Source organism: Triticum aestivum, chromosome 1A (genome assembly GCF_018294505.1).
Source record: "Triticum aestivum cultivar Chinese Spring chromosome 1A, IWGSC CS RefSeq v2.1, whole genome shotgun sequence".
Classification (NCBI taxonomy): Eukaryota; Viridiplantae; Streptophyta; class Magnoliopsida; order Poales; family Poaceae; genus Triticum; species Triticum aestivum.
The window spans coordinates 7,056,721-7,067,367 of record NC_057794.1 but is presented as its reverse complement, the minus strand read 5'-3'; the positions used below and the strand labels follow the sequence as shown (position 1 = coordinate 7,067,367).

General features: G+C 44.9%; 1 pseudogene; it reads right to left on the bottom strand.

The window, feature by feature from the left end:
* Nucleotides 1-3,528: 3,528 nt before the first annotated feature.
* Nucleotides 3,529-7,076, bottom strand: LOC123063758 (receptor kinase-like protein Xa21; annotated as a pseudogene).
* Between the last annotated feature and the right edge of the window lie 3,571 nt (nt 7,077-10,647).

The following is a 10,647-nucleotide window of genomic DNA, read 5'->3' as shown; positions in this document are numbered from 1 at the left end:
TGAACAAGAGTTTTTCAATGAAAGACCTCGGTGAAGCTACTTACATATTAGGCATAAAGATCTATAGAGATAGATCAAGACGCTTAATTGGACTTTCACAAAGCACATACCTTGACAAGATTTTGAAAAAGTTCAAAATGGATCAAGCAAAGAAAGGGTTCTTGCCTGTGTTACAAGGTGTGAAGTTGAGTCAGACTCAATGCCCGACCACTGCAGAAGATAGAGAGAAAATGAAAGATGTTCCCTATGCTTCAGCCATAGGCTCTATCATGTATGCAATGCTGTGTACCAGACCTGATGTGTGCCTTGCTATAAGTTTAGCAGGGAGGTACCAAAGTAATCCAGGAGTGGATCACTGGACAGCGGTCAAGAACATCCTGAAATACCTGAAAAGGACTAAGGATATGTTTCTCGTATATGGAGGTTACAAAGAGCTCATTGTAAACGGTTACGTTGATGCAAGCTTTGACACTGATCCGGACGATTCTAAATCGCAAACCGGATACGTGTTTACATTAAATGGTGGAGCTGTCAGTTGGTGCAGTTCTAAACAAAGTGTCGTAGCAGGATCTACATGTGAAGCGGAGTACATAGCTGCTTCGGAAGCAGCAAATGAAGGAGTCTGGATGAAGGAGTTCATATCCGATCTAGGTGTCATACCTAGTGCATCGGGTCCAATGAAAATCTTTTGTGACAATACTGGTGCAATTGCCTTGGCAAAGGAATCCAGATTTCACAAGAGAACCAAGCACATCAAGAGACGCTTCAATTCCATCCGGGATCTAGTCCAGGTGGGAGACATAGAGATTTGCAAGATACATACGGATCTGAATGTAGCAGACCCGTTGACTAAGCCTTTTCCACGAGCAAAACATGATCAGCACCAAGGCTCCATGGGTGTTAGAATCATTACTGTGTAATCTAGATTATTGACTCTAGTGCAAGTGGGAGACTGAAGGAAATATGCCCTAGAGGCAATAATAAAGTTATTATTTATTTCCTTATATCATGATAAATGTTTATTATTCATGCTAGAATTGTATTAACCGAAAACATAATACATGTGTGAATACATAGACAAACAGAGTGTCACTAGTATGCCTCTACTTGACTAGCTCGTTAATCAAAGATGGTTATATTTCCTAACCATAAACAAAGAGTTGTTATTTGATTAACAGGATCACATCATTAGATGAATGATCTAATTGACATGACCCATTCCATTAGCTTAGCACCCGATCGTTTAGTATGTTGCTATTGCTTTCTTCATGACTTATACATGTTCCTGTGACTATGAGATTATGCAACTCCCGTTTGCCGAAGGAACACTTTGTGTGCTACCAAACGTCACAACGTAAATGGGTGATTATAAAGGTGCTCTACAGGTGTCTCCAAAGGTAGATGTTGGGTTGGCGTATTTCGAGATTAGGATTTGTCACTCCGATTATCGGAGAGGTATCTCTAGGCCCTCTCGGTAATGCACATCACATAAGCCTTGCAAGCATTGCAACTAATGAGTTAGTTGCGATATGATGTATTACGGAACGAGTAAAGAGACTTGCCAGTAACGAGATTGAACTAGGTATTGGATATCGACGATCGAATCTCGGGCAAGTAACATACCGATGACAAAGGGAACAACGTATGTTGTTATGCGGTCTGACCGATAAAGATCTTCGTAGAATATGTAGGAGCCAATATGGGCATCCAGGTCCCGCTATTGGTTATTAACCGGAGATTTGTCTCAGTCATGTCTACATAGTTCTCGAACCGTAGGGTCCGCACGCTTAACGTTACGATGACAATTATTATGAGTTTATGCATTTTGATGTACCGAAGTTAGTTCGGAGTCCCGGATGTGATCACGGACATGACGAGGAGTCTCGAAATGGTCGAGACATAAAGATTGATATATTGGATGACTATATTCGGACACTGGAAGTGTTCCGGGGTAGTTTCGGATAAAACCGGAGCACCGGGGGGTTACCGGAACCCCCCGGGGGATTAATGGGCCCCATGGGCCTAAAGTGGAGAAGAGGAAGGGGCTGCCAGGGCAGGCCACGCGCCCCCTCTCCCCCTAGTCCGAATTGGACAAGGAGGGAGGGGCGGCGCCCCCCCTTTCCTTCTCTCCTTCCACCTCTCCTAGTTGGACAAGGAACGGGAGGGGAGTCCTACTCCTGATAGGAGTAGGACTCCTCCTGCGCGCCTCCTCTAGGCCGGCCGCACCCCCCCCCCTTGGATCCCTTATATACGGAGGCATGGGGCACCCTTGGACACACAAGTTGATCCTCGTGATCGTTCCATAGCCGTGTGTGGTGCCCCCCTCCACCATATTCCACCTCGGTCATATCGTTGCAGTGCTTAGGTGAAGCCCTGCGTCGGCAGAACATCATCATCGTCACCACGCCGTTGTGCTGACGGAACTCATCCCCGAAGCTTTGCTGGATCGGAGCCCGGGGAGCGTCATCGAGCTGTACGTGTGCTAAGAACTCGGAGGTGCCGGAGTAACGGTACTTGGATCGGTCGGATCGGGAAGACGTATGACTACTTCCTCTATGTTGCGTCATCGCTTCCGCAGTCGGTCTACGAGGGTACGTAGACAACACTCTCCCCTCTCGTTGCTATGCATCACCATGATCTTGCGTGTGCATAGGAATTTTTTTGAAATTACTACGAAACCCAACACTACTCCCCGTGACACCGCTACAATACCGCACCCGGTTGCCCTGGACACCGGCACACGCCGACGGCTTCCCCTGCGTTCCTGTGCTATTATGTTGGCATAGGTTACATTCTGTGTCTACCCCCGCTATATATTAGAGGCCTAGGACACAAGTGTCTTACTTGGACACAACTCCGTATCCTATCTAAACACAATAAAACTACAAATCCAATTGTAACCTACCTTGTACACAATATTCGACACAACTCCAACACACCTCCACCTCGAGCTCCGATGGCCGGCCTGCCTCCACCCCGAGCTCCATCGGCCCGAAGCAGGTAGCCTATCCCGACCACCTCCACCATGAGCTCTAGCCGTCGGTGCCACCCTCCCGCCCCGCTTCCACCCCAAGCTCTGGCGGCCGGCGGGCCTTCATTCCGAGTTCCAGCGGCCGGCGCAACTCTCCCGCCCTGCTTTCGCACTGAGATCTAGCGACTAGCGTGCATCCACCCCTAGCTTCAATGGCCAGGCACAGGTAGCCCATCTTGCCCACCTGGTCACCTCCATCCCGAGCTCCAGCGGCCGGCGCCACCCTGCCGCTCACCTCCATCCTAATCTCCGGCGACCGGCATGTCTCCACTCAATTCCTCACTTTGACCAACCAAACAATGTTTGGCATTCAACCTGAATATCAAGTATGTCTTCTGAATACCTAAACATCCAAACAAAAATATTGGCATTCAATCTCAATGCCAATATACTCTAATATTGGTATTCAACCCAATGCAATGCCAAGGCTCCCAATGCAAACATCCAAACATGAATTGCACATAGCTGAAGGGAGAAGTTACAAAAGGCAACACACATTTATCAAAAAAATAGTAGCAAGCCCCCAACTTCTAGATAGTAGATCACTTATTGACAAGCTTAATCATGTGGGGCAAAAAGATAATAAAGTAGAGAATGTGAAAAACATTATTGATCTATATCCTTATTGGTACAATGACATAAATTTTTGTTTGATGTTGACGATTTCAACATAAACATCCTCCATTGTTGGTCGATCCTTTGGTGATGTCTTGGAGCACTTTAGGCCAAGTTCAGCTAGTTGTTTGGCACATAGTTTTGTTTAGACCAGTGAGATAAAACTTCCTTCTCCTTCGTCATATGTGGTAAGAGTTGGTTCTAAAATATCTCCAATTCCATGTGAAAATTCTGCATCAACGAAGTTGTGAAGGTTGATACCATCCTTGAACATATCATCTGTTGGACGCTTTCCTGTGATCATCTGTAGTAGAATAATTCCGTAGCTGTACACATCACCCTCGATTGAGATTTTGCATCCTGTTCCATACTCTGCAATATTGCAGAAAAGCTGCTTAAGAAAATATTCACTATAATTGGTTCAAGGAAGATAATTAAATTTTTAGGGAAGACATATGCACATTATTGATGTGAAAAATAATACGTGATGTAAGATTTGAAGAATATAGACACGAGTCATATGCTAACCAGGTGCAATGTATCCGACTGAGCCTCTTGGTCCAACAATGCTTGATGACATATTATTTTCTGGTGAGGATTCGTCGTGAAGGAATTTTCCAAGCCCGAAGTCACTAAGACATGCAACCATTTCATCATCCAAAAGAACATTGCTTGGTTTCAAATCACAATGTACCAAAGGAGGATTGCATCGATTATGGAGATAGTCTAGTGCTGCAGCTATATCCATAGCTATTGCTATCTTGGAGCCTAAGCTTAGTAGTGGTTGTTGGAGCCATTTTTCAAGGTTACCATGTTCCTTATACTCAAGAATAAGTGCTTTGAATTCATTCCCACTTGGATCAGTGGTTAAGCATAGATTGATCACCCTTATGAGATTCCGATGGCGAATGTTCCTCAATGCCTCACATTCAGCGAAGAAGCTCTTCGATGCACCAGATTGGTCAAGCCTAAATACCTTAATGGCAACTGTTTCAAATCTGAAATGGCCTTTGTATACCAATCCAAAGTTTCCCGAACCAATAATATTGGCAGGAGAGAAACCATTTGTTGCTTTAAATAAATCATCATATGATAATCTCTCATGGCCCTTGAATGATTGCATGATGGATTGCTCAGCTTCTGTGTGCTTCTTCTTTAGCATAATCAATGCAAAACATAATGTGGAGAGTAGAATTGCCGTGGAAACTGGAACCACTATAGTTACAATATATGACTTCTTCTTGCTTTTGGAAGACAATGCCATGCAAAGTGGCACTTGTTGCATTGGAAAACTTGCACACAATTTTTTGTTTCCTTGGATGAATACTGCACTTGAGTTTGCGAAAATGCCACCTCTTGGGACTACTCCCTCAAGGTCGTCGAAAGACAAGTTGAGAATATACAAGGAGCTAAATGACTCCAGAAAATCTGGAATTGTACTAGACAAGTTGTTTCGGGATAGATCCATCTCATTGATGCCTCTTAAGGTGCTGAGTGAACTTGGGATTTTTCCTTGCAAAAGATTCGCCTCCAAATGGAGATATTCCAAAACAAGGCATTCACCAAGTGCGGAAGGAATCTCACCTGATATTTGGTTATTGGAAATACTAAGCGAATTCAGATTCATCAGATTACCTATTTGTGACGGTATGTTCCCCGTGAGTTGGTTATAGGAAAGATCGAAGCCTTTAGAAAGTGTGGAAATGGAAACGATTTCCTTGGGAATGCTTCCGTACAAGCTATTAAAAGAGAGGTTCAGTGACAACAAATTTTTACAACCTTCCAAACTAGCAGGTATTTGGCCGGTCAAATTGTTTTCCATGAGATAAAGTCCATTGAGCTTCTCTAGTCTCCCAATTGAATGTGAGATTTCTCCGGACAGTTTGTTTTGGCTTAAGATTAGGAGAGACAAGTTTTGAAGACATCCAAGTGTATCAGGGATATGCCCCGAGAGTGAATTAGTCTGTATTACAAGGACAGTTAGGCCTGTGAGTTTTCCTACCTCTGAAGGTATATTACCAGTCAGGTTGTTTTCTGATAGGAGAAGCACCTCTAAGTTTTTTGAAAGGTCAGAAATAGAGCTAGGAAGTGCCCCCCCAAGTCCATTAAAGTCCAAACATAACATCTGTAGTTGAGTACAATTCGTTAGAGAAGACAAGAAAGACCAATCTCCTGATCGAAGCATGTTTGTACCCAAGTCTATGTTTGTCAACTTGCTCAAGTGTCCCAGTGAAGGAATAACACCGGTGAGTAAATTTTGACGAAGGTCTAGATTTTGTAGGTTTGATGCATTTCCTAGTGAAGCAGGAATTAGGCCATCGAATTGGTTCCCTCCTAGTATCAAGTCTGTGATGTTTGGAAGAGTGTATCCGATGTCAGTTGGAATTTTCCCGATGAGCTGGTTGAGACTAAGGCTAAGATAAGTAAGGGAGGTGTTTGTGTAAATTGCTGCTGGGACAACTCCTGACAAATTGTTATCTTTCAAGTTTAGTACTTGCAAACTTGAAAGTTGACTTATGCTCTCTGGTATGCTTCCATGGAAGTTGTTTTGAGAGAGTTGAAGAGAATACAGGGAAGACAAGTTTCCAATTGAGGAAGGAATGCCCCCTGATAGGAAATTTTCAGTTAGAGCAAGGTACTGAAGTGGTGAGGTTTGAGGGAAAGACGGGATTGACCCAGAAAGTTCATTGCGTGACAGATCTACATAGGAAATGGAGGTGCTATTGAATAAGGAAGGGGTAATTCCTCCACTAAGGCTATTGTTTTTTAGATTTACCGATGCAAGAAAACCGTTGCTCCCCAGTAACCGAGGGATGTTTCCAGTGAGCTTGTTGCTACTGAGCCATAGCACAGAAAGGTTGGGAAGCAAACCGAACCTGGAAGGGATGGTCCCTTGAAGATTGTTGTTGCTAAGAACGACTTGCTGAAGAAATGAGCATTGAGCAAGATTTTCAGCGATCTCACCTTCAAGAGAGTTTCTCTCCATGCTGATAACCTCGATCCGAGAACCTGAAGTTATGGTGTCTGGAATCATACCGCTGAAGGAATTCATGCTAAGGTTGAGGTATGTAAGAAGGTTCAATCGACTGATGTCGGGGGAGATATGACCATTGAGTTGGTTTTTGGGCATGTGGATTCGGGTGAGGAAACTGAGCTCTCTAATGCAAGGGAATATTTGGCCAGTGAGGTTTGATGATTCTAGGTCTAATGAACTCACACGAGATGCGTGTCGTCTGCTGCATGTCACTCCATGCCAAGCGCAGAACGTGAGCGAGGAATTACTCCATGAAGCTAAAGTTCCTAAGGGATCAGATAGTTGTGATTTGAGGCAGAGAAGTGCATCCCTATCAGTGTTGGACTGCATGGACGGAAAAAGGCTGAGGAAATGAATCGCAGTGAAAACAAGAAGCAGTGTGGCTAGACGAGGCATTCTGCTTCTATATGGTCTTGGGCTATGTGTGATCATTTGCACTACAAGAAAGCATAGTGTGTGTACATATATATAGAAGGGAACCATGCCTAGCTACACATATATATAATAAACTTCCTAAAAATCAGATAAGTTACATGGTTTTTATGATGCCGAAAGTCGTAGTAGTACATTAATGCCACAACGACTTAACGTCTTGGTAACTAAGTGCATTTTGGCAGTTCTGAAGACCGCAATGTTTGAACAATTTTTTGCTGATGGATTCAAGGCTCTATGTGGACTTTCAGGACACCGGTGACTAGTCATTTCAGCCGGTTGTGTATCAACGACAGTCACACATGGAAACACACGGCCAGTGTGAAGTCAAAAATATCCTGTCAACAGCTACTTTCAGGAAACAGTACCCATGACTCGGCTTCGTTCAAGTCAAACATCCTACAAACTGAAGCTTGCAATAATCTTTGGACAGACAACAGATTTTATGTGACCACTGGCTTAAGGCATCGAGGACTAGTCGTTTGGACAAGTCGTGTACAAATCTCTGCCACGCACATAACAATTTTATGTCACACATTTCGACGACAGATTCTCTGAAAGCTGCGGACGAATTGGATTCTATTCAAGGCAAATTCACACAAATAAACTGATTTTATTTGACACGGGGCGGTCTGTTATCCCTCTCAAGTGTTCAACCATTTTTTTTCTCGGAACACACAGATGTGCAGACGCACACACACCGCGACCCCAAACACACTCACATGTACAAGGATGTGTCTGCATCTCTAAGAATTTTATTTGTTAAACTTTAGTTTGTAAGCTACGTAAGAGCATCTCCAACAGCCGCCGAACGCGCCGCGCGCAAAAGACTAGTTTGCCGTGCGCCCATCGCCTGGTTTGGCGCGGCGGGCAGCACTGGCTCCAGCAGCCGCGCTAAAATGCAGCGCGCGTGCCGCTCTAGCAGCGCGCAAAAATGCAACGCCCACGACTCGCCGGCTTATGCCATATGTTGCATTTTGAACACAAAATGGATTTCAAACATTCAAAATGCAATGAACATGGCATATAAATTTCAGACAAACAAGTTGACGAATAAAAGTTCAAGCCCACAAGTTCAAAATCATGCCCACAAGTTCATCCAACCAAGTTCAAAATGCAAATCAAGTTCATGACACAAAAGAAAGACACATCAAGCCTCGTCCTCGTCTTCGTCCTCATCTTCCGAAGACGATTCTTGCTCCTCCGAAGATGATTCTTCCTCCTCCTCATCATCATTGTCGCGCACCGCATCACATGAAGCTCGGACGGTGTTGGCAAGATCTTCAACGCCATCTTCATGGGCAGATGTGTGAGGCACACCGAAAGACATTTCGCCCATGGGGTGAGCGGGGTGCTGGCGCATGCGTCCATCAGGTCCAGTTCTGTAAGTGCATCTAGTGCACCTTAGTGATTTTGGTGTATTGAAGACTTATAGGTTAAGGGACTAATGAGTTTATGAGTGTACACAGTGTTGTGGAACGCAGCAGAATTCTAAAATTTTCCTACGTGTCACCAAGATCAATCTATGGAGTCTTCTAGCAACGAGAGGGAGAGGAGTGCATCTACGTACCCTTGTAGATCGCGAGCGGAAGCGTTCAAGAGAACGGGGTTGATGTAGTCGTACTCGTCGTGATCCAAATCACCGATGATCCTAGCGCCGAACGGACGGCACCTCCGCGTTCGACACACGTACGGAGCGAGGACGTCTCCCGCGCCTTGATCCAGCAAGGAGGAGGGAGAGGTTGAGGAAGAAAGCTCCAACAGCAGCACGACGGCGTGGTGGTGGTAGAGCAGCAGTACTCCGGCAGGGCTTCGCCAAGCTCTTAACGGAGGAGGAGAGGTGTTGGGGAGGGGAGGGGCTGCGCCTTGGGAAGGGGTGCGGCTCCCATGTGCCTCCCCACTATATATAGGGGTGGAGGGGGCTGGTTTCTTGCCCTCCAAGTCCATTGGGGCGTTGGCAAAGGTGGGGGAAAGAAATCCCATCATTTCCCTTCCCCACTGATTGTTATCCCCTTTTTTAGGGATCTTGATCTTACCCTTTGGGATATGATCTTATTCCTTCTAAGGGGGGATCTTGGTGCGCCTTGACCAGGGGTGTGGGGCCTTGCCCCCACTACCCACGTTCATGTGGGTCCCCACATGCAGGTGGGCCCCACTCCGGAACCTTCTAGAATCTTCCCGGTACAATACCGAAAAATCCCGAACATTTTCCGGTGGCCAAAATAGGACTTCCCATATATAAGTCTTTATCTCCGGACCATTCCAGAACTCCTCGTGACGTCTGGGATCTCATCCGGGACTCCGAACAACATTCGGTAATCACATACAAGTCTTTCTAATAACCCTAGCGTCATCGAACCTTAAGTGTGTAGACCTACGGGTTCGGGAACCATGTAGACATGACCAAGACAACTCTCCGTCCAATAACCAACAACGTGGTCTAGATACCCATGTTGGCTCCCACATGTTCCACGATGATCTCATCGGATGAACCACGATGTCAAGGATTCAATCAATCTCCTATACAATTCCCTTTGTCTATCGGTATATTACTTGCCCGAGATTCGATCGTCGGTATCCCGATACCTTATTCAATCTCGTTACCGACAAGTCTCTTTAACCGTTCCGTAACACATCATCCCGTGATCAACTCCTTGATCACATTGTGCACATTATGATGATGTCCTACCGAGTGGGCCCAGAGATACCTCTCCGTCACACGGAGTGACAAATCCCAGTCTCGATTTGTGCCAACCCAACAGACACTTTCGAAGATACCCGTAGTGCACCTTTATAGCCACCCAGTTACATTGTGACGTTTGGCACACCCAAAGCACTACTACGGTATCCGGGAGTTGCACAATCTCATGGTCTAAGCAAATGATACTTGACATTAGAAAAGCTTTAGCATACGAACTACACGATCTTGTGCTAGGCTTAGGATTGGGTCTTGTCCATCACATCATTCTCCTAATGATGTGATCCCGTTATCAATGACATCCAATGTCCATGGTCAGGAAACCGTAACCATCTATTGATCAACGAGCTAGTCAACTAGAGGCTTACTAGGGACATGGTGTTGTCTATGTATCCACACATGTATCTGAGTTTCCTATCAGTACAATTCTAGCATGGATAATAAACGATTATCATGAACAAGAAAATATAATAATAACTAATTTATTATTGCCTCTAGGGCATATTTCCAACAGTCTCCCAGTTGCACTAGAGTCAGCAATCCAGTTCACATCGCTATGTGATTAACACTCAAGGTCACATCCCCATATGACTAACACCCAAAGAGTTTACTAGAGTCAATAATCTAGTTCACATTACCATGTGATTTACACTCAATGAGTTCTGGGTTTGATCATGTTATGCTTGTGAGAGATGTTATAGTCAATGGGTAAACCTGGGAATAGTTTGACATCCAAACTAAACCCAGCCCAAACTATATGACTACACCTCCAGCAACCAAACCAAACCAAACCAAAATAATTAAGCTAGCATCCAAACCAAACCAAACTACATGCGC